The sequence below is a fragment of the Oryzias latipes genome, chromosome 8 (genome assembly GCF_053564925.1).
Source record: "Oryzias latipes strain Hd-rR chromosome 8, Olatipes_Hd-rR_3.1".
NCBI lineage: Eukaryota > Metazoa > Chordata > Actinopteri > Beloniformes > Adrianichthyidae > Oryzias > Oryzias latipes.
Window position 1 is genome coordinate 7,181,127 of NC_136244.1, and position 23,853 is coordinate 7,204,979.

The 23,853-nt window shown below is 45.9% G+C and overlaps 2 long non-coding RNA genes and 1 pseudogene across 3 annotated transcripts; 1 reads left to right on the top strand and 2 right to left on the bottom strand.

Moving 5' to 3' along the window:
• Window positions 1-202: 202 nt before the first annotated feature.
• Window positions 203-3,140, bottom strand: LOC105354626 (uncharacterized). Its single transcript, XR_909200.4, has 2 exons — window positions 536-3,140; window positions 203-448 (listed from the first exon to the last, which is right to left on the bottom strand). It is a non-coding gene; the product is annotated as an uncharacterized LOC105354626 (long non-coding RNA).
• Window positions 3,141-15,129: 11,989 nt separating this feature from the next.
• LOC144994176 (uncharacterized) lies at window positions 15,130-17,901 on the bottom strand (annotated as a pseudogene). The gene is made up of 2 exons (XR_013657608.1): window positions 17,891-17,901; window positions 15,130-17,657 (listed from the first exon to the last, which is right to left on the bottom strand). The product of XR_013657608.1 is annotated as an uncharacterized LOC144994176 (transcript).
• A 413-nt stretch (window positions 17,902-18,314) lies between these two features.
• LOC111947813 (uncharacterized) lies at window positions 18,315-18,955 on the top strand. Its single transcript, XR_002873745.2, has 2 exons — window positions 18,315-18,476; window positions 18,835-18,955. It is a non-coding gene; the product is annotated as an uncharacterized LOC111947813 (long non-coding RNA).
• The last annotated feature ends 4,898 nt before the right edge of the window (window positions 18,956-23,853 follow it).

Below are 23,853 nucleotides of genomic sequence, written 5' to 3' on the forward strand. Positions count from 1 at the left end.
CAAGCTTTGCCCTTCATTCTGTCCTAACCATTTATGACATCATCATCAACTCTAAACCCTCCACCTGTCAACTCGATCCAATTCCCATATCTCTTGTTAAATACTGTCTTCTTTCTCTTCTGCCATCTATAACCTGTCATGGCTATAGAACGACTGAGACCCAGATGCTGAAACCCGGAATGAGACACAGGACAGAGATGTCTTGGCGAGAAGGTGGATTTAATATGATGGCCAGACAGGTAGGTAACAGTTACTGGAGGTCCGAGAATGTAACTGCGGCTCGTGGCGTCACTGGTGGATCTGCTCGTTCGGGTCTGGAGTCGGCAGCGTGGGTCCGTCTCGTGAGGCAGCTGGTTCGGCAGAGGCTCGTGGTGAGGATGGAGGGAACAGACCAGAAAAGGATTCCGGATTACGGCTGCTGTGGGTGACCACTCGTGGCTGAGGTTTCCTGGAGACAGGTAAGACAGCATATGTTAATTACTTGGCTTAAGGCAAGGCAACAAAGCGTGAACTTGACGTGAGGCCAAATATGCACCATCAGGGGCAACGGACTGGCGTTGAATGAAGATCTTGGAGCTCCTTTAGAAGGCAGGTGTGGCGATGAGGTGAGTGGAAGCAGCTGGGAATAATCAGGAACCAAGCAGAGAGGAGAGAGGGGGAGGAGTCTGACAGAGGCACCATGACATAACCAACATTATTCATTCCTCTCTTATGTCCGGTACTGTTCCACATCCTCTCAAAATCGCCTCTATTACTCCAGTTTTGAAAAAACTAGGGGCCTCATTTGTAAACGTTGCGTACACACAAAAGAAGGCGTACGCCACTCTCTACGCAATAATTGATATTTATAAAAAGCAAACTTGACGGGAAAATGTGCGGTCCTTCAGGCAAGCTCTGACCCAGGCGTATGCACAAAAATGGGTGAAATGAGAAACGGCGACACCGTCGGCAGATGGAAGAAACACGTGAAAGTGAAAATGACAATACTGCCTCTCATAAATAACATGAAGACTTCACAAAGCAAGTCTTACAATTAGCAACCTACACGAACACCTGTTGGATCGATCAGCAGTGTAACAAACAAAAAAATCAAACGAAAATTACAACAGAAATTCAAATGAACACTTATTTGCAAAAAGAAAAGTGAAACATGTTCTGTAATATTGGCATGTTGTGCAATTCATCCTCACAAATAATATAGTTAACAGAACGAAAAAATGTACAAAACTGATATTCTCGTTAATGTGTCCGTCTGGCGGAGCAGATATAGGTGCAATTAGACAGACAGACAGACAGACAGACAGACAGACAGACAGACAGACAGACAGACAGACAGACGGACGGACATATTAATTGTTCACTGGGGAAAGTTGTTTTCATAGCAAAACATTTCTTCATAAGCTACGGAATTATGGTATTCATGCATATGCTTTTAGTTTGTTTTATTTTTGATAAAACAATGTATGGCGTCTGTCTCAACCATTCAGAAAGCAACAAGAAATTACATTTGCGCTGATCTACTTCCCATTTCCACGTCGATTATTACCGACATCTGTAGCTTGTCAGATGTAAGTAAATGGAGGAAAATAAAATGCCCCATCCCATTGCGTAATGACGCACAATGGCTGATCTTGCGCTCTTAAAATATGTGGCAAATGGAAGAATTCGGAGTGAACGCATCTTTAGACAGCAAGAAGACTTGCTGGCAAACGAGGACGAGTGGCTTATGAGCCGGTTCCGACTTCCTCGAGCCTTCCTGTTGGACCTCTGCGGGCTTTTGGGGGTGTGTCACCCGGCGCATCTGGCGCGTCGATGTTCCCACTGCGCCTCAGTCACCACTCCACTTAAAAGGGATTCCCCAATGATTGCCGCCAGTCTCTCATCAAGAGGGGTCAGCTCCGGTGTGTCCCCCCCCCCCACCCGTGGCAGACAGACTTTGATGTCCGACCATTTCTTTTTTATTTCGGCCACGGTCCGAGGTTGTGAGGCTACAGCATTTACGGCGTCTGCCACCGTTTGCCACTCAAGTGCCTTTTTGGCATTAGTAATGCCCACACTGTGCCCTCCAAACAACACTTTTTGTTACGGGGGAGAAGGGAAGTACCCAGGCACAGAGAGGAGAGGAGGCAGGAGGTTGCAGGGGAACGGGGGCTTTAATAAAACAAAACTAAAGATACCAAACCAAAACCACTGCATACGGCAGGCTAGAGACTCGAAACACGAAAATACAGCCAGGGAAAACCAGGGAACAGCACAATTACAAACTATGGACTAGCACAGGAGGAAGGGAATGACAAGACTTAAATACATGCAGACAAACGAGACACAGGTGGAAACACTCAGGAAGGATGGGGACCAAAGTAAAACTCAAAACTACAACAAACCAGTAAACACTACAAAATAAAACAGGAAGTAACTCAGAACATGCAAGAACAAAAAGGAAACAAACCACAAGGGCAAAGAAACAGAAACCGTAACATAACCCCCCCTCAAGGAACCGCACCGAGGTTCCTCTTAGAGTCCAGGAGGAGGGGGCCCGAAAGGCCAATACAAGGGCCAACATAGTCTGGTGAGACGGGTCGGGAGGACGACCGGGAGGCCGCTCAGTCCCGAGAGGCGGGTCCGGAGGACGGCCGGACGGCCACGCAGTCAGACGTGACCGGTCCGGGGGACTGCCGGGAGGCCGCGCGGTCCGGCGGGGTGGGTCCGGGGGACGGCCAGGAGGCCGCGCCGTCCGGCACTGATTTTCCAACCAGCAAACGGCTGGCAGCTCGGGCTTAGGGTCCGCGCAGGCGGCTCGGGCTCAGAGTCCGCGAAGGCCGGCTGGGGCTCAGAGTCCGCGAAGGCCGGCTGGGGCTCAGAGTCCGCGAAGGCCGGCTGGGGCTCAGAGTCCGCGAAGGCCGGCTGGGGCTCAGAGTCCGCGAAGGCCGGCTGGGGCTCAGAGTCCGCGAAGGCCGGCTCGGGCCAGGCGTATGGAGCAGGGGGCTCGGGCTCAGGATGCGGGGCAGGGGGCTCGGGCTCATGATGCGGGGCAAGGTGCTCAGGCTTAGGATGTGGAGCAGGGGGCTCGGGCTCAGGATGCGGAGCAGGGGGCTCGGGCTCAGGATGCGGAGCAGGGGGCTCGGGCTCAGGATGCGGGGCAGGGGGCTAGGGCTCAGGATGCGGGGCTCGGGCTCAGGATGCGGAGCAGGGGGCTCGGGCTCAGGATGTGGGGCAGGGGGCTCGGGCCCAGGATGCGGAGCAGGGGGCTCGGGCCAGGCGTCTGGGGCAGGGGGCTCGGGCCGGGCGTCTGGGGCAGGGGGCTCGGGCCAGGCGTCTGGGGCAGGGGGCTCGGGCCGGGCGTCTGGGGCAGGGGGCTCGGGCCAGGCGTCTGGGGCAGGGGGCTCGGGCCAGGCGTCTGGGGCAGGGGGCTCGGGCCAGGCTTCTGTGGCAGCGGGCTCGGGCTAGGCGTCTGGGGCAGGGGGCTCGGGCCAGGCGTCAGGGGCAGGGGGCTCGGGCCAGGCGTCTGGGGCAGGGAGGGGTTGGGGTGCATGCAGCACCTTCCTGTCCGCCACCCCCCTGTCCAAGACCTTCCTGGGAGCGGGGACAGGTTGGGGTGCGTCCAGCCCCCTCCTGGGAGCAGGAACAGTTCGTGGTGCGTCCGGCACCCTCCAGACCAGCTCCACCCTCCTGCGAGCAGGGACGTGGTGGGGTTTGTCCAGGACCACGTCTGGAACTGAAGCGGGCTGGGGTGCAGCCGGCACCCTCCCGGTAGTAGGGGTGAGAGAATAGGCGGGACGCCGAGAAGGGCGGTGGCGGCGACGACGACGATAATGGTGGCCCCCCCTCATAGCCAGGCGACTGCCATTAAACGCTGAGGCAGGGAGCTCAAACAAGTCAGTAGAATCGACCCTCTCCTCCTCTCGGCAGTAGGCCTCCCATAACCACATATCCTGGTCGAGAGTGGCCAGGAAAGAGGCCCCCTGGAGATCCTCCGGCTCCACCCCGGGAACAGGGGAGGAAGGACGATGAGTGCGTCGGCGGTGACGGTGGCCTCCTCCCGAAGCCAGACGTCCTTGGTCCGACCCAACACTGTGGAACTGGACCCAGTCAGAAGACCCATAGATCCTGGTCCTCTCGTCCTGCTGGCAGTAGGCCTCCAGGAGCCGCATGTCCCTCATCCCCGGGTAGAGGAACTCGTCCGGCTGGTTTTCGTCTGCCTCCTGGCAGAATGCTCCTAAATGCAGCATGTTCCTCTCTGCTGGGTACTGGTAAGGCTGGTCCATAATGTTACGGGGGAGAAGGGAAGTACCCAGGCGCAGAGAGCAGAGGAGGCAGGAGGTTGCAGGGGAACGGGGGCTTTAATAAACAAAGCTGTAGCTTGTCAGATGTAATTAAATGGAGGAAAATAAAATGCCCCATCCCATTGCGTAATGACGCACAATGGCTGATCTTGCGCTCTTAGAATATGTGGCAAATGGAAGAATTCGGAGTGAACGTATCTTTAGACAGCAAGAAGACTTGCTGGCAAACGAGGACGAGTGGCTTATGAGCCGGTTCCGACTTCCTCGAGCCGTCCTGTTGGACCTCTGCGGGCTTTTGGGGGTGTGTCACCCGGCGCATCTGGCGCGTCGATGTTCCCACTGCGCCTCAGTCACCACTCCACTTAAAAGGGATTCCCCAATGATTGCCGCCAGTCTCTCATCAAGAGGGGTCAGCTCCGGTGTGTCCCCCCCCCCACCCGTGGCAGACAGACTCTGGCGATGCAGCGCCAGACGTTTTTTTGCCTCGACTTTGATGTCCGACCATTTCTTTTTTATTTCGGCCACGGTCCGAGGTTGTGAGGCTACAGCATTTACGGCGTCTGCCACCGTTTGCCACTCAAGTGCCTTTTTGGCATTAGTAATGCCCACACTGTGCCCTCCAAACAACACTTTTTGTTACGGGGGAGAAGGGAAGTACCCAGGCACAGAGAGGAGAGGAGGCAGGAGGTTGCAGGGGAACTAAGGATACCAAACCAAAACCACTGCATACGGCAGGCTAGAGACTCGAAACATGAAAATACAGCCAGGGAAAACCAGGGAACAGCACAATTACAAACTATGGACCAGCACAGGAGGAAGGGAATGACAAGACTTAAATACATGCAGACAAACGAGACACAGGTGGAAACACTCAGGAAGGATGGGGACCAAATTAAAACTCAAAACTACAACAAACCAGGAAACACTACAAAATAAAACAGGAAGTAACTCAAAACATGCCAGAACAAAAAGGAAACAAACCACAAGGGCAAAGAAACAGAAACCGTAACACTTTTCTCCTCTTTTCCACCTCGCCAACGATAACTTCTACTTCACATTGAGTGAAATTACGTTTTTTTGATTTCCTCTCTGTGTTTGCCATGGTTTCGCAATCAATGAATATTCATTTGTGGGCGTTTCACGGACTATTTATGGGCAACTATGGGCGTGTCATGAAGCCGCAAAAGATGTGCTGCATTTAGAATTGGTTGTGATTTATTAAGGGAAAGATGCGTAGGATCTTATAAATCCGAATATTTCTGTGCGTACGCACGTCCTTTCATCCGTACGCCACTTCTGACGCAAATCCTATGCAAAGTTTTATAAATGAGGCCCCAGGTCTTGACCCAAACAACTTCATAATGCAGGTAATGCAGGGTTTCCAAAACAATAATGCATAATTGTTTTGGAAACCCTGGAAAAGAGCAAAGAGACAAGATTATAAAGCACAGTTAAACTGCAAGCTATCAAGTACGCGGAGAAACACGGGAATAGAGCAGCTGCAGTTCGGTTAAGTTAGATCTTCACAGATTTGGACTTCCGGCCTCAATAACTCTTCTGATAAACGTTCAAATGTGTCAGCAAGTATCTCAATCATTTTGTATTAACACAGAGAGTGAACCACAAATGCATTTCTAAAGAAAAATATATTTTTTGCCTTTTAATCAGAATTGATAAACGTTTCTTCATTACTAGTTCATATAACATTTTTAAAATGATTAAAAGAATTTGTATCAAACAGATCTGTGAATCTATCTGACACATTCAAACTTAAAATTCGTTGCTGCATTCTAACAGTTGTGGGTGAAGGTGGGCAGGGGGAAATCACACTGAAGAAAATCCAGCAGTGATCACTGATGTGACTGTCTCTTACACTAAGCTGCTTAAAAGCTAGACCTAGGGAAAAGACTAGGTCCAGAGTGTGACCTATGTCATGGGTGGGGTGAGAATCATGTTGAAAAAAATTGAAATAATCAGTTTTAAATAACAATTCTGAAGCAGAGACACAGGAAAAATCATCAATGTGAATATTAAAATCACCCATTAAGAGTACAGAATTAAACTGATAATACCTTATAATAATTTGGCAAACTCATCTAAAAATACCCGTGCTGGGCCAGGAGGTCGGTGAATTAAAATGCAGTAAAACGGGGAGTCAGATCCAACCTTGGTAATCTGCAGTTCAAATGAGCTGAAAGAATCCAAGCTCAGCTTCGAGCAGGGGAAAATGCCCCGGTAGGTGGTGGCCAGTCCACCACCCCCGCTAACCCCCGCCCCGTCCTGATAAGCAGGGGGTGCAGAGCACGGCGCAGTCCGGGGGCATGGATGTGTCCATCTTCCGCTGCCATGTCTCCGTCAGGCAAAGGAAGTCCAAGTGCTCTGATGTGAAGGAGTAATTCAAATAAAAAGTTTTGTTAGTGATGGACCGTGCGTTCCACAGCGCAATTCCGAGTTGATCCTCAGCTGATCCAAAGCAGTGCAGGGGTTGCAGGTTTCAGGCGTTAACTCCTCTATGAAGTCAGCCAGCTGATCACAAGCTCCAGGACAGAGATGTTAAAACTTTTTGAATTTAGCCTTGGTGTGTGCTTTAAAATGTATCAAATGCACCTCATCATTTTCCCAGCAGCAAGCGGCGGACAAACACAGGAATTCCTCCTTTCCAGACACTCAAAGCACTTACAGTAGCCACGTTTACATGGGCAAAAGTAATCAGAATGAACGCCTGATCGGAAAGAAAATGCGTCATGTAAACGCGCCGTTCGGAATACTCTGCCCCGATCAGACTAGTTCGGATCAGAATTTCTTTCCGATCAAAATAGGTGGGTTATACAGATCGTTTATCCGATTGTGGAGCATGAGACTGTTCTGACCTCATATTCCGATCGTGTGTCACTGCTGCTCTGGGTTACGTCATGCATAGACGGTGTTCCGCTGAGAGAAAGCTTTGGAGTGCATATGGGACCGACCAGATGCTCTGCGGACGCCCCGTGAAAAGCGCCGCTCCGCTCTCGCCCCGCTCTCGCCCCGCTCTCGCCCCGCTGGCTCTCCCCTCTCTTTCACCCCTCACGGGGGAGATTCGGAGGAGGAGCGCTTCGTGCCCCCTGGCGCTCACTCGGTCCACTGGCACCCGAGTGAGCAGAGGAGCCGTATTAATAATTTTGTGTCTAATGGGAGGAGGATGCTTTTTACGTGTGCGTTTTGTTGTTTTGTTATCTGTAGGAGAATTCAGACTGTGAGCCGTCCCGCCGCTCTGGGTTAGCGGCTGCAGGAGGAATCGTGTTCGAAGAGAGCTCGGGTCGCTAGCTCAGAGTGGCTTTGGGGCGGTCTGTGTGAACTTTTCAGAGCAGAAATAAATGTCGCTCAGTCCTTAGAAACTGTTCAAACAACGTGGATTTGTGTTTCCAGTTGTGTCCCGACAAAATAAAGGCTGCTGTTATTCTCACACATTTACGTGCAGCCAAGATGCAGATTGGTGCGTTTCTCGCACGGTCCTGGATTTTGTGTCCATCGAGGCTAATGTTAGCCTGTCCTAAGCTTTCTTCCAGCTTAATTCTTCCACAAAAAAGCACTGACCACACAGATTAAATATAACGATGAGCGAACAGGCACTTCATAATATTCATAACATTAATAAAAGCACGTTTGGAAGATCGTCTCGTATGTTACCGAGCTGCTGCATAAATGTCTGTGGCAGCGGTTTGTTTACAACGGGACCTATTTCCGCATCCGGGAGATTTTACACTACTGCGCATGCCCAAATTATTCATTCCGACCGAAAGTGTGAGCCATGGGAACGTTTGTTCTAATCGGAAAAAGGTTTTCTGTGCCCATGTGCACGGGTGAATTTTAACCCGACCATTGATCCGATCAAGATATTCTGCCCATGTAACTGCGGCTAGTGTGTCCATTAATCATTCACTCCTCATTCATACTTGGTGATGATAAGCTACTGTTGTAGCTACAGCTGCCCTGGAGCAGACTGACAGAGGCATGGCTGCAAATTAACTGCTACAGCTACTCTGTTGATCACTGGAATTATTCATGCACATTCACAGGTGGGCAATCATTGGGTGATGGTAATTCCCCATTTGCTTGCTCATTCCCCCTGAGAATTGATCCCTGGATTCCTGCATGACAGTCCTTAACCTTACCAACTGAGCTACCCAGACATACAATACATTTTATGATCAGGGTTTCAACTCAATTAAAAGCCAAATGGAAAAAAAATATGTCTTAAGAGCAGATTTAAAAGTACAAAGTGATTCCATCTCTCTGAAATATAGAGGTTGATGGTTCCAGAAATTTGGCGCAAACACTGAAAAGGCTCAGTCCCGTCTCAGTTCCTCTTGGTCTTGCAGATGACTAACTTTATCTAGCAAAAAGGTATATGTACCTGGAGCAGGTCAGACAGGTACTTCAGAGTGAGATCATGAAGTCATTTAACCTTTATTAACCTTTTCGTGTTTGTCTATTTAGACAACATCCTTTTTTACTCCAAGGATTCCAGTCAGTACTCAGATCACGTTCGGCAGGTTCTGCAAAGGCTTTCTGAAAATCAATTATTTGTTAAAGCCGAGAAATGCCAGTTTCACACAACCGTCATTCCATTTTTGGGTTATATTTTCGAGGCTGGTAGCATTCGCCCTGATCCAGTTAAAATCGAAGCAGTTTCCCAGTGGAAGCCTCCCACCACACGCAGAAAGCTTCAACAATTTCTCGGGTTTGCTCATTTTTACCGCCGTTTCATTAGGAACTATAGCAGTATCATCCGCGTACAAGTGAAAAGAAATGCCGTGCTTCCTCAAGATTGACCCTAAGGGTAACAGATACAGAAAGAACAAAAGTGGCCCTAGAACCGATCCTTGTGGAACCCCATAAGAAACCTGAGTTGAGGTAGATTCAAAACCACCCAAGCTGACACACATGGTTCTTTCTGCCAGGTGAGATTTAAACCAGTCCAGTGCTGTACCTTCGCTGCCTCGCTGACCAAAATTCCACGGACTGGTCCAGGTACTTAGTCTGGGCGGAGTATGCTCATAACTCTCACCCTTCCTCCGCCACAGGTTTGTCTCCGTTCGAGGCCGCCCTCGGGTACCCACCACCACTGTTTCCCTCGCAAGAACTGGATGTGGCTGTGCCCTCGGTTGAGGACCATCTCAAGCGGTGCCAAACCATCTGGCATCAAACCACGGCTTCTGTCCTCCGGGAGAGTACCTGCCGTTTGGCGAATCGTCACGGGGTGGTGGGCCCGACTTACCAGCCAGGTCAGAGGGTTTGGTTGTCCTCGCGGAACATTCCTATCCATGCCACTTCTCGCAAGCTCGCACCCCGTTATATTAGTCCCTACACCATCAAGAAGGTCATCAATCCTTCATATGTTCGTCTACGGCTACCTGTGGCTCTCAAGATCCTTCCGTCATTTCACGTGTCACAGATTAAGCCGGTTCAGGACAGCGAGCTTTACCCGCCTTCCGCATCCCCGCCACCCGGCCGGCTCATTGATGGTGTGATAGTGAGCACTTCTCCTTTGCCAAGACAATCCATCCCACCTCGCAGGTGTGCCATATCAAGATGCTGATTAGACAGCATGATTATTGCACAGGTGTGCCTTAGACTGGCCACAAGAAAAGGCCACTCTGAAATCTTCAGTTGTATCACACAGCACAATGCCACAGATGTCACAAGTTTGGAGGGAGTGTGCAATTGGCATGCTGATAGCAGGAATGTCCACCAGAGCTGTTAGGGAAGTGAATGTCCATTTCTCCACCATAAGCCATCTCCAAAGGCGTTTCAGAGAATTTGGCAGCACATCCAACCGGCCTCACAACCGCAGACCATGTGTAACCACACCAGCCCAAGACCTCCACATCCAACTACGCACAGCCATAGAAGAAGAGTGGACCAACATTCCACAGGCCACAATAGACAACCTAATCAACTCTATGCGAAGGAGATGTGTCGCACTTAATGAGGCAAATGGTGGTCACACCAGATACTGACTGGTTGTCTGAGTCCCCTGACCCCCTCAATAAAACAAGACTGAAGATTTCAGAGTGGCCTTTTCTTATGGCCAGTCTAAGGCACACCTGTGCAATAATCCTGCTGTCTAATCAGAATCTTGATATGGCACACCTGCAAGGTGGGATGGATTGTCTTGGCAAAGGAGAAGTGCTCACTATCACAGATTTAGACAGATTTGTGAACAATATTTCAGAGAACTGGTTATTTTGTGTATGTGGAAAATGTTTCACATCTTTGAGTTCATACCATAAAAAATGGGAGGAATAACAAAAGTGTTGCGTTTATATTTTTGGTCAGTGTATCTACCTCTACAACTACATATCTAAAGTCCAGCAGACGAGCTTCATCCAGCCAAAGTTGGGGGGACGGCCGGGGGCGCGGAGTCGAGCCAGAGACGAGGTACACAGCCAGGTACAGAGTAGAGACGAGCCAGAGGCAGGATCCATAGCCAGGCGTAGGAGCAGTAGTAGAGGCGAGCCAAAGACGAGGTACACGGTCAGGTACAGGAGCATGGATGAGCCAACTGGAATCTGGAAGCAATCCCACTCCCCAGGAGGGGAGAGGAAAAGAGGGACAGTACATGAATTGCACTGCACCAAACAGAGGCATGGAGAGCTAAACGATGAATAATAATCAAGAATAGAGAAGAGAGGAAGGGTGGAAGTAGATGAGAAAAGAGGACAGAATGAGAAACTGCACCATAAAAATAATAATCTTGTTGTTGTTGTCGTCTGCATTTTGAGTCTCGATGTGTGCCACTCTTACACAGACTGCTCCACTGTTTTCGGTGACATGCTTTAGCCTTGTGTCCTTTCTTATTTTTATATTTGTTTTTATTAATTTTATTTAAGTGAGACATAAATATGTGGACAGAGACACATTCTTTTTAATTGTATCTGTACATTACCACAGTGAATTTTAAATAAAACAACTCAGATGCCATTGAAGTCCAGATTTTCAGCTTTTATTCCATGGGTTGAACAAAAAGATTGCATAAAAATGTAAAACACTAAAGTATTTTTTAAACACAATCCCTTCATTTCATGGGCTCGTAAGTAATTGGACAAATGAAATAAGTGAAAACAAAATGGTCATTACTAATATTTGGTTGAAAACCCTTTGTTGCCAATGACAGCCCGAAGTCTTGAACTCATGGACATCACCAGATGCTGGGTTTTCTCCTTCTGAATGCTCTGCCAGGCCTTCACTGCAGCGGCTTTCAGTTGCTGTTTGTTTGTGGGCCTTTCTGTCTGAAGTTTAGTCTTCAAATAAACTTCAGTAAACAATAAACTCCTGAGTTGCTTTGGCTGTATGTTTTGGGTCGTTGTCCACCTGTATTATGAAACGCCGCCCAATCAGTTTGGCTGCATTCACCTGGAACTGCACAGACAGTATGTCTCTGAACACCTCAGAATTCATTGGGCTGCTTCTGTCCTGTGTCATGTCATCAGTAAACACTAATCAATTAAGTAGACTAATTGGTTGATATGATTTGCACTTCTGGGGATCATAGCTTTTTTTTAAGATTACTGAAATTGTGGCTTGGTATAATGTTTGAGGCAGTTTAGAAGTTGCATAAACTTCTGCAAATACCACGCACTTTAGCGAGGCAAGTTTGTTAGCAAACACCTTGTAAACGTCTGATGGAAATTCATCAGGACCTGGAGCTTTGCCGTTCTGTAAAGAACCAATTGCCCTCAATATTTCAGCCACAGAAATATGTCTCTCTAGTGTCTGTGGCTTGATCTGAGTCCATCAAAGGAATATTAAATTTTTCCAAAAAAGCTTTTTTATTTCAGCAGAATTGCGTGTACTTTGACTGGCATAGAGACTTTGATAGTAATGCTGTATTGAATTGTTTGGGTTCTGTCACTATTTGAGTTGAGTCTGTTCTGATCTCTGTTATTGAATGATTAGAAATTGATTGTCGCAACTGGTGGGGAGCAATCTGCTTGCTTTTCCCCCATGCTTGTATACCTTTTGGCTTGTTCTAAGCAATAACCTCTCTGTTGCTTTGATTGATAATGTTTCAAATTCAGAATGTAGCAAAAGCTTCTGTTTGTACAAATCAGGAGTTGGGTTGCTGGCATACTGCACGTCTAGATTTGCTATGAGCTCGGTTAAATCCTTAAGTCTCTCACCACAATTTTTGTTCCTTTGAGCTGTAAAAGAAATTATTTGCCCACGTAAATATGCTTTAAGAGATTCCCATACAAGAGTTTTAGAAACATCGGGTGTGTTGTATTTTTTCAAAAAAAGATCAATGTGGGAGGAAATATTTTTACAAAATTCTCCATCTGATGACAAGGTTGAGTCAAATCTCCACACCCGTTGTTGCGGGGCATGAGCAGTGGGAAATGAAATGTCTAATTGCACAGGTGCATGGTCTGAAATAACAATAGCATGATTTTTACAATTAGTTATCTTAGAAGTAAAAACACTATCCACCAAGAAGTAAAAAATCCTTGAGTATGAATGATGTACCGGAGAAAAAAAAGAGTAATGTTTTGCTGATGGCTCAGTTACACGCAGCGGGTCGGAAACACCATAATTTTTAATGAATGTGTTGAGAACAGAAACGGATTTAGAGGTCGCTGCTGACTGAGGTGTGCTTGATCTGTCAAGATTCGGATCAAAAACTAAATTAAGATCTCCCCCGTAATTAGGTGATGAGTGTGTAAACCTTTTAACTTAGCAATAAGGCTTGTGAAAATTTGTGGGTTGTCCCAATTGGGGGCATAGACATTAACCAAAAGGACCTAGGTGTTATACAATTTACCAGCCACAATAACAAAACAACCATTAGTACCATGAATCACATTTGTACTGACAAAGGAAATCTTTTTTCTACTATGCCAACCCCTCTTGCCTTTGTGTCAAAAGTGGAGTGATATGTCTGTGAAAAAAAGCTGTGTGTTAACTTATCATCATCAGTGGAGCACAGGTGCCTTTCCTGAAGAAATATTATATCTGGTATAAAGTTTAGCAAATGTGTAAAGACTCTCCTCCGTTTGACCAGATTATTAAAACCCATTACATTCCATGTAATTAATGTCACTGAGTTGGGCCCCACTGTTTGTCTTAGATTAGTAAGGGCGGCCATATCTACTTAGGTTTCATCTTCTAATAAAGGTGCACAACCACACAAGGATGAGGTACGTATTTGGAACTGCAGCAAAAACAAAACAAAACCTACAATCGAAAACATTATAAAACACATTAATCCCGGATTTCCCCCTCCCCCCCAATGTGCTGGTGTACCATGTAAACCTGTTCTACTACTATACTCACTAACCAAAATGCTCATAACAGAAAATACCTAGGATAAAAAATATTACCATCTAACAGAATGTAATGTAAAATATAGCAAACGTCCATCTCCAGAACACTCTCCTTCATTTGTCTCAGTCTTATTGCTGGTTGTTGTGCATCAGATATTTCAGAGTGTATTCTGAAATATCTGATGCTTGCTCGGTTGGTAAGGTAAAGGACTGTCATGCAGGAATCCAGGGATCAATTCTCAGGGGGAATGAGCAAGCAAATGGGGAATTACCATTGGTCGAATAGTTTTCGACGCGGCGCGTCGAACCAAAAAAACGAACCCGAGGCGTTTTTTGAAAAGTGACGCTTTGACGCGTGGCGTTTTTTCGCGTCGGTGTGCACACTCACATTGGTGCCCTTTGTTTAGTCACGAGGCGTTAAACGTCGGCGAAAATCGCGGGCGAAATTCGTCCCGGTGTGAACAGGCCTTAAGGCTGTCAACTTTGCTGACTGTGCTGAGACACAGTTTCCAGGCAGGGGTCCTGCCTTCAGAACCTTATCTTGAGTTACAACAGCATAGCCTACTTTGTTCTTGCCTGTTTCATCCGTCTTTGCTGACCCATTTACAAAAACTATTTCTCCTTCAGTGAGTGGTACATCTGATAAGTCTGGTCTTGGCTTGTAAACTAAAGCAATTATGAGGTTCCCCATCTTATGGTGTTGGCATAAGTGTAGCTAGATTCAATGTAGTACACCTTTCAACAGTCAGGTGAGGCTGTAAAACTTAAGTGGCTAAACATGATAAGTGTCTTGCTGGTGATAAAAATGTCATTTTAGTTTGTAATAGTAAAACTGAAACTGCATGTGGCACATACAGAGTAAGCTTGTGGAAAAGCACTACTTCAGCTGAGCTTTCCACTGCCATTGCTACTGCTATCACTGCTTGAACACAAGGAAGTGTAGCTCTCGCTACAGAATCTGATTTCAAATAATAAAAAGCCGCTGTTTATCTCCATATTTTTGTAACAAAACAGATTTCATAAATCCATCTCTACAGTCTACAGTTTGACTGAAAGGTTTGCTGTAGTCTGGAAGAGCTAACACTGTTGTTCTGGCTAATGCTTGTTTTAATTCACAAAAATTTTAGAAAATTTCCACCAGGCATTTAGAGTAGAAGCTATTGTTATTACTTTATAACATGGATGACCCTTGATAGATTGACTTAGAAATGGGATGTCTGAGATTTGGAGTTCTTTGCACCAGTCAGATGGTGTCTGACTGACTCGGATGAATCCATTTATAGATATATTGCAGCTGGTTAACTACTGAGTAATAGTAAATGCTAAGAGCGTCTAAACCTCCCTGATATTTGGGTTTTTGTAAGGTGGAATTTTATTCGTGGTGTTTTATTTTTCCAATAGAATTTTGTAATGATTGATTCTATGGATTTGAACCAGCTGTGAGGAGGCTGCACTGGAATCATTGAAAAAAAAATATTTTAGGAAGGATTGTGTTACATCCAGGCTCAGTGGGTGCAACATAAATGACACAACCAAGGGCTTACGGTACGAAACAACCAGTTTTATTCCCACTCATGTGGAAACACTAACAACAAGTATCTGAGAAGGGACAAAGGCTGCTGTGTCAAGCATGAGTCATCCTGCTAGTGTGGCTGCCAGCCACGGGAGAAGGGAGGGGCCAGGGAGGAGCCAAAAAGGGCCTTTTAAACCCTCCTCAATCAGGTGCTTCTGGGGCAGGCTGGGAAACCTGGAGCTGGAATAAAGAAACTGAAAAGACAAGAAAATGGTCACATAACAGATTATCATTTTAATTACTGCTATTCTGTCCATGATAGAGATTGGTAAGTTTACCCAGCGTTTCAGGTCATCCCTTACTGCTTCCAAGAGAAGGATAAGGTTGAGGCTAACTAGCTCTGATACCCCTGAAGAGATTTTAATACTTAAGTAGGTAATGTGATTTATGCATACCGGAGTAGCTGATGGCTGATAGTTGATGACTTTGTGTCCTTTCTGTCCCCATCTGAAGCAAGCTATATCCACACAGTCTGCGCCGACGTCATTTGAATTTGCTTTCACGGGTCTCCTCCCCGCCTGCACTCTCACCTTCATGACGTTGTCTTCCGGTGCTGCTACTCTCAGTTTTTCTGTGTCTACGTAGCTCCGCAGTTTAGTTTTAATATCTGCAAATGTCACTGTAGTTTCACTCCATGTTATGTGAATAATGAAGGGTTTACATGAGTCTGGCAGTCCCTTCAAAACCATTGCTATAAGCAGCCCATCACTCAAAGTCTCTTCAGCATTTCTCAGTGCTTTAATGGCAGTCTCTGCACCGATGACGTATTCGGTCACACTCTCGCTGCTGGATTTGTTAAGGGAAGTCAGTTCAGTATATAGGCTTATGATCCGGGGTTTACCTTTTCCGACATGATAATCACTTAAAATGTTAGGAGCATTTCGTCCATCATCTGTCGCCTCCCATCGCATCATTTTTTAAATCTCCGTCTTCTTGCTCGTCGTCGGATTCCAAAATTATTTCCTTTAGACCCAACAGTCGAAGATGGCCAATTTTGTCTCCCACAGCTCGTAGTTCTTTTCATCTCCGTCAAAAACTAGTCAAGACCAGCGAGTAGCGGATTCTGCAGCTCGTCTGTGTCATGGTTACTGCTGGCCTGCAGCCTACCCCCCTCCTCCTCCTCTGCACTCACCTGGTCTCACAGCTGTTTTCAATTGTAGTGTGGTTGGGTATTTAGGTTTCTATATTTGTGGTTTTTGTTGTCGCAGTGTCCTGTTTTGTCCTGACGTTTATCCCACGTTTTGTCCCTCACGTAATATGGATTTTGATTTATTAAATCTTTTGGCTTTCCAATCCCCTTGGATCCGAGTTCTTCCTGCTCCTGGGTTCTTTCTGATTACGAACCGTAACAGTCTGCTCATGTTGCTACCACTAAAAACAATGCTGATGCTCACCGGGACACGCGGTGCGTTGCGTCTTTTCACTCGGTGGAAACTTTGAGTAGACTCAGACTGGGCCCATAACCTGTTAGCAGAGTTGTTATCCACACTTTGGTCCTCGCATGTGGACCCAGTATCCGAATCAAAAATGGAGGAAAAATAAAGATACTTGTTACTTGAACTCCAACTTTTCACACACAACTTTATTTCTCAACTGCTTCCTCTTACAGGTCACGTGATCATAACAGAGCCACTCATTGGCAAATATCACAACGCATGACTCATCACTTATGACTGATTGTTACAACGGAGGGCAAAACAATATGAATGTGTTAACAGTTTTAAACTGCTGGTCTGTACCCGGGTCTCGCACGACAGGCTATCAGAAATGTTCCTAGAAAGAAGAGCGGTACCGTCCAGAGTAGGATGGATGCCATCTCTCCACATGAGACCAGGCTTCACCCAAAACGCGCTCCAATTGTCAACAAAACCAACGCTGTTTTCTGGACACCATCTAGATAGCCAGCGGTTAAGTGATAAAAAGCAGCTGTAAATTTCATCACTGACAAAGTTGGACAGGGGACCAGAGAAAATTACAGTGTCTGACATCGACTTAGCAAGTTTACACACCGAAGCTATGTTTAAATTGAGAACCTCTTATTGTCTCCGTCGGGTGTCATTACCCCCTGCGTGAATCACGACTAAACAGAACCTGGACTTACTCTGGGCTATCATCCTAAGATTCCCCTCGATGTCAGCAGCTCTGGCTCCCGGATTACACCGAACTGTTGCCACTAGGAGCGCCACATGTCTAACTATAGAACAGCCGATAACCAGTGTTGAGGGTTCAGTCGGTGTGTCGCTGAGGGGGGGGAATCTATTACTAACGTGGAGCTTCGGGTGCTCTAAGTTTTTGCATTTAGCACTATGCTTCCTCCCCACCGGTACAAACCCTCCCTGTGTGTTCCCTGGCTGCTGGGAAGGGGCTGGAGTGCTAACTGGGTTAGCCCCGGTAGTGCGGCCTCCTAAGCCGGCTTAGCGGAGCTGTGCTTCTAACTACTCCAGCCTGGCCTCCAAGTCTAACGTAAGACTACACTTAACCCTTGTGCTATCCTTGGCCCTTTAACATTGGGAGTTGGGTCATCTAGACCCCACAAGACAATGCGCTGAACTTTTTTCTTCAATGGTTTGTGATCTTCACTGGTTTCCATCGATTACATGAAATCTTTCCACCTGTATCCACCTTTGTCATGGTAGGGAGAACACGTCAATGGTCATCTTGACTCCATAGGATAGCACAAGGGTCAAGACACACCACTATCTTTACTAAAGGAGGCAGGATCCTCACTAAACACATGGCACATGGGGCAGGAAAGAGGGGTGAAGGTGGAGGAGGTAAGCAATACTACGTGCTAAGCTAAGGCTAGTGGTGTTTAGCTAAGGAGAAGTGTTTTACTTTGCAAACTAAGAATAAAATGGACAGCAAGCGGCTAACACAGTAGTGTATATGCTAGTGTACTAAAAGATACTAAATGTTAATGTAACCCCCGTTACAAATACACTCAGTAATGATATAAAAAGGTCAATAAATATTAATAAACAACATGATAAAAACAGCTAAAAGTTGTGAGGATAAAAATATAAATAGTATTCACATTAATAATTTATAGGTTTTATTACTATTTTTGTTTAAAAAGAGAAATTGTTTTTGTTGTCGATAAAGTTTAAAGTTTTTTCAAGAGCCCTCCCCAACCTGTGCGGCGCGTAGCGGAGAGATAGGCCTGTTTAGGGCAGAGACAGCAAGCACGCGCAGCAGAGTAGCCATTAGCTGAAAAACTACGGTGAAAAACTAAAATAACGGTGCAAACCTGTTGTCTAGCCAGACCGGAAGAGGGGTGTGAGCCAAATAAGATTTTATGCCATTACGAGACGAGTTTTGGTGAGTTTTGTTTTGTATTTTGCCTACTTTTGTGGCGTGGGTTTTGCCGTGATGAGGCGAGCCCAGTTGAGACCAATTTAAGTTGTGAAAAGATGACAAAACAGTACTTTTGAGATATTTATAATTTTCTTTGACACTTCGAAACATGAATGTATTTTATTTGATGTATTTTGGGTATATTTTGTGTGAAAAGAAGCTAATTTTGCAAGTAGAGTTGGATGTATGAAAAAGAAAAAAGAGCAGCCGCCATTTTAAGTTTCTAAAGAGTCACGTAGCCTTCTAGTGCGGCTCCGCTTTCATTTTGGAGTGGTTTTATTTTGCATATGGACTAAAATTATTTTTATGGCCTGTCCTGCAGGCCAGGTTTTTGAGTCCCCCCGAGAGTAATTGGGAGACGGTTCCGGACCGGATCGTTCTGGACTTCTCCTGATCCATGGATGGCGAGCCTACCCAAGGAGCACGATAATCCGGACTGCCTGTAGAGCATCACGTGGTCTAGAGACGCGCGCTGAGCAGCGCTTCCGGCGGAACCCTTTCTGCCAAACACAGCGGGCTTGACTACGCATGAGCTGCAGAACCACTCTCTGTTCGAACGAACATAACTTTCTCGAGAGGTCGTCTAAAGTTGGGCAAATTTTTTAAAAACTTACTCGACATATTTGTCGTTTGACTTCCATCCCATTTTTCTTTTGACCGTGCGGTATTCACCGAAATTTATTCGGCAAAAACTTCGGTCGTGAAAAACCACTTCGCAGATTTTAAGGTGAGTTTGTTGAATCATAATTTTGCCATTAGACTATTTGTATATGTGTTTTCTTCATCTCCTGCAAATTTCATGACTAAATTCAAACGGGCAAATACCTTTTTTAAGTCGCCAAGTCCGCGTTGTGAATGTCCGCCGCCTCCGCCATGATGGAAAATCCTTTGTTTACAGGGCTCACAATGCTCTTTCGTAATTCTGTTATTTTCTATAATCGTCGTGTAAAATCAGCTCTAAATGACTTTTAAGACTTTTTCTCTACGAATTAACAACAGTTAAATGTGAAATGAGAAAGTTATGACACTTTGAAGCCTCTCATCCATGTTTTGGTCACACGAATTGTACAATTTTGCTGTTTATCTGGGGCAGAATTTTCGGACAAAATTTGCTCACTTAAAGTGGCATAACTTTCTCATTCTTTGAGCTATCCGGATGATCTTTATGTCATTTGAAAGCTCTCTTTAAGGCCTTTCCAATGACATAAGAATTAGGTAGATCCAGTTAACTTTAAAATTTTAGTAACGTCTCTACGTGGTCCTTTACTTTTCCTCACTACTACAAAATCTCTGCCAAGGTCGCGGTAGGAGATTGAACACTAACTGTGGATCCAATATACTTTAAAGGAGCACTACCAAAACTGGATACGTCTGCTAACAAACTTTAAAGGATTTTGCTAAGCAATTGGACATTTAGAAAAACAGTTCTTTGTTTGCTTTGCATATTGAATTGTCTTTTGTTTGATATCTGATATTTTGTAACTTTAAAGGATACTTTTGGTGTAAATTTAAAGTGACAAAACTGATTTACAAAAAAGTGAAAAGGGTAAATATAGTGAACTCAAAAGAAAGCTTAAACTAAATTTAAGTTAAATAAATTTAGTTCTGTAACTAAAATCCCTTTAAAACAAATGACCGGTCATCTTTAATTAAAATAGATTGAAACTGAAATTAACTTGAACAAAACCTTTTATTTGAACTTTAACAGAAAAAGTAAAGGAAAAAACAACATAAAGGGTGTTGAAAAGGTGTCTTAACATTACTTAAGAACCAAATTTGTATGTTTATTGTTGTTTGTCAATTGTTCAGTAAACTGCCGGCTTTTTCCATTCTACCTTTTTATTGACTCTTGGCTCTTTTATTCAATACACACCACTCCGTGCGAACCTATATTTGGTCCAGTAGCCTGACTACCTCTGCCTAATAGCATAGGTGCTACAAATTCTTGGCGAGCCAGCCAGGAGTGGTTCGTAAATAATTTTCAGAGCTCAAATTTGACTAAGAACTGAACAAAAAATGGAAGCCGTGCAACGAAGTAATGTTAAGATACCGAACTCACTTCTTATTACTGGTTTAACTGACACTGAATCTGATGAAGAGCTTTTTGACTTCCTCAAACAATATGGGTCCATTCAGACAATGGTACCTGTAGATCCCCCGTGTCCAGAAAAGGGCAAGCAGTCCTTTCTTGAGTACGCGTCCAGTGCACCAGTCCAGGCATTATCTAGCTTACTGCCATACAGATTCTCACCCAAGAACAAACCTGACATACTTTACCTTGTCGAAGCATTAAGCTCAGTTTACAGCCCCGTAGTTAGCAAGACAGCTACTCAGACTTACCTGACTGAACTGAGAGACATTGCAAGACTGACAGGTAAAGACTTTGCAGACTTACTGAGAGACGAACTTTCCTCTATAAGCCAAGTAGTTAACCCTGACGAAAATGACTCAGGTGACCGCCAGGACTCACCCCAAGTCCCTGACACGAATGCTCCTCTCAGTCCTCTGCAAGAGAACCCACCAACTCTTGAACCAGTCCACCCACTGATCCAAGCTCCAGTTGAGAATCCCCCACGAGTGCAGGTCAGTGTTAAGACACCCACTCTCAAACCTTCTGAAGTAAACCCACCAGAGCTTCAGAAAGTAATAGTGGAACATGTGCTGAGAACTGAAGACTTCAATGCTCAGATGAACACTCCTTTCAGATTGAGACCCTTTTCAGGGCGCTGTCCCCACCCAAACAACGAAGTCGACTATGAGAGCTGGCGCTCGAGTGTGGAACTCCTTTTAAAAGACCCCAGACAGCCTGATTCATGCAAATCCAGGAGGCTCTTGGAAAGTCTCTCTTCACCTGCTGTCGATCTGGTGAAGCACATACCTACAGAGTCACCTCCTTCCACCTACTTGAAAATACTCGACTCTGCCTTCGGTACGGTTGAAGATGGAGACGACCTCTTTGCCAAATACTTGAACACTGTGCAGAATAATGGTGAGGCACCATCGTCTTACCTCCAGCGTCTTCAAGTCATGCTGAACACCACGTTCATAAGAGGTGGTGTTCCTGCTGGTGAACTAGACAAGCAGCTGTTAAAGCAGTTCATAAGAGGCTGTTGGGACAATGAGCTAATAGCAGAGCTCCAACTCGAACAGAAAAGGCAAATTCCACCTAACTTTTCCGAACTCCTTCTCATGCTCCGGACTGCTGAGAAAAGGCGCACAGCGAAAATGTCGCGCATGAAACAGCACTTGAATACAACAAAACCAAAAGTGTTTTCCAACTACCAAGGCGCTCAGTCCCAAAGTCCAGAGCGAGATACATCAAAAACTGTTGACTCCCTTTCTGAAATACAAGACCTCAAGAAGCAGATCGCCAATCTGCAGTCCCATCTTGCATCTCTAAAGAACAAAAAAGACTCAAACAGTAAAGTCAAGTCAAAATCCACAAACTCGACCAAGACAAAAGTCCCCCCTGAAAGTTTCAAAACTCCAAAGCCACAGCCTTCAGAACAAAAATCAGAACCTCATCCAAGAAATCGTCCAAAGCCCTGGTACTGCTTCAGATGTGGGGAGGACGGGCACATCAAGCCCCAGTGTGAAAATGAGCCAAACTCTCCCCTAGTTGCTGAAAAAAGGAAACTCTTAAGAGACAAGCAGATGGCATGGGACAAAGTGAATGGACAAGAACCTACTTTTTTAAACTAAAGAGGGCTCCAGTTGTGGGACAAATTGGAGCTGAGCCAAAGACAAAGAGTCCCAAGGAAAAGAAACGCGTCTTGAACTTCCACACACAAGCTGAAATGTCACTTTCTCTTCCAAAAGGTCTTGTTGGAGCGAAGTGCACTGCCCAAGTAGCCATTGACGATCATGTGTGCAGCTGTCTATTAGACACGGGCTCGCAAGTAACGACGATCTCCCAATCCTTCTACGAAGAAAAACTGTCTCACTTACCTGTCCACAGCTTAAACGACCTGCTGGAGGTAGAAGGAGCGAACGGCCAGAATGTCCCCTACCTTGGCTTTATCGAAACTGCCATCACGTTCCCCAAGAGTTCATTGGGTGCGGACATTGAAGTGCCAACACTAGCCCTGATCGTTCCCAACTTAAGCTCCAACTCACCTTCGCTGCTGATAGGTACTAACACCTTGGACATCTTGTATGAGCAGTACGGATTGGTTGTAGATTCCAAAGAAAAACATTCAGTTCCATATGGGTACAAAGTCGTTCTCAAAACACTTGCAGCCAGAAAAAAACACTCCGTTAATTCAGGCTTGGGTGAAGTCAGACTCCACAGTACTGATTGTGAAACTATTGGAGCTGGACAAACAAAAGTTTTGGAAGGATCGATAACTCGCAGAGTACCAGAAACTGGAAAATGGGTGACTGTTGAGGCGCCAACAACCACCTCTTTACCTGGTGGCCTTTTTGTCGAAGATGGGTTAGCAACCCTCCCATCCAAGTTCCCTCGCTGCATACCAGTCATCCTCAAGAACGAATCTGATCATGCCATCACACTCACCCCAAAGACAATCATTGCAGAGATTCATGCTATCCAAAGTGTCCAGCCTGCAAACAATAAAACAGTGAATCCAAAATCTGAGAACAAGTCAAATCTCCAGTTTGATTTTGGTGATTCCCCCATCTCTAGTGAGTGGAAACAAAGAATAACAGACAAGTTAAACTCAATGCCAGAGGTATTTGCCCAACACGAGCTTGACTTTGGTCGTACTGGAAAAATCAAGCACCACATCACTCTCAGCGACCCTACACCTTTCAAACACAGGGCCAGGCCGATACATCCGCAAGACTTGGAGGCAGTACGCAACCACTTGCAACAGCTCCTCCATGCCGGAGTCATTCGCGAGTCTGAATCTCCCTTTTCGTCCCCGATTGTAGTCGTTCGCAAGAAAAATGGAGATGTCAGATTATGCATTGACTACAGAAAGTTAAATCTGCAGACTGTAAAAGACTCGTACGCCTTACCCAATCTCGAGGAGTCTTTCTCGGCTTTAAGTGGATCACACTGGTTTTCGGTCTTAGACCTAAAATCAGGCTTCTATCAGATAGAAATGGAGGAGGCCGATAAACAGAAAACTGCCTTCGTCTGCCCCCTCGGTTTCTTTGAGTTTAATAGAATGCCTCAAGGAATCACAAATGCCCCCAGCACGTTCCAGAGGCTCATGGAGCGTTGCGTGGGAGAGCTCAACCTGAAACAAGCCCTTGTGTTCCTTGACGACCTAATAGTGTTCTCTTCAACCTTGGAGGAACACGAAGAACGCCTCTTGCAAGTCCTGGGTCGTTTGAAAGAGTATGGTCTAAAACTGTCGCCACAAAAGTGCAGGTT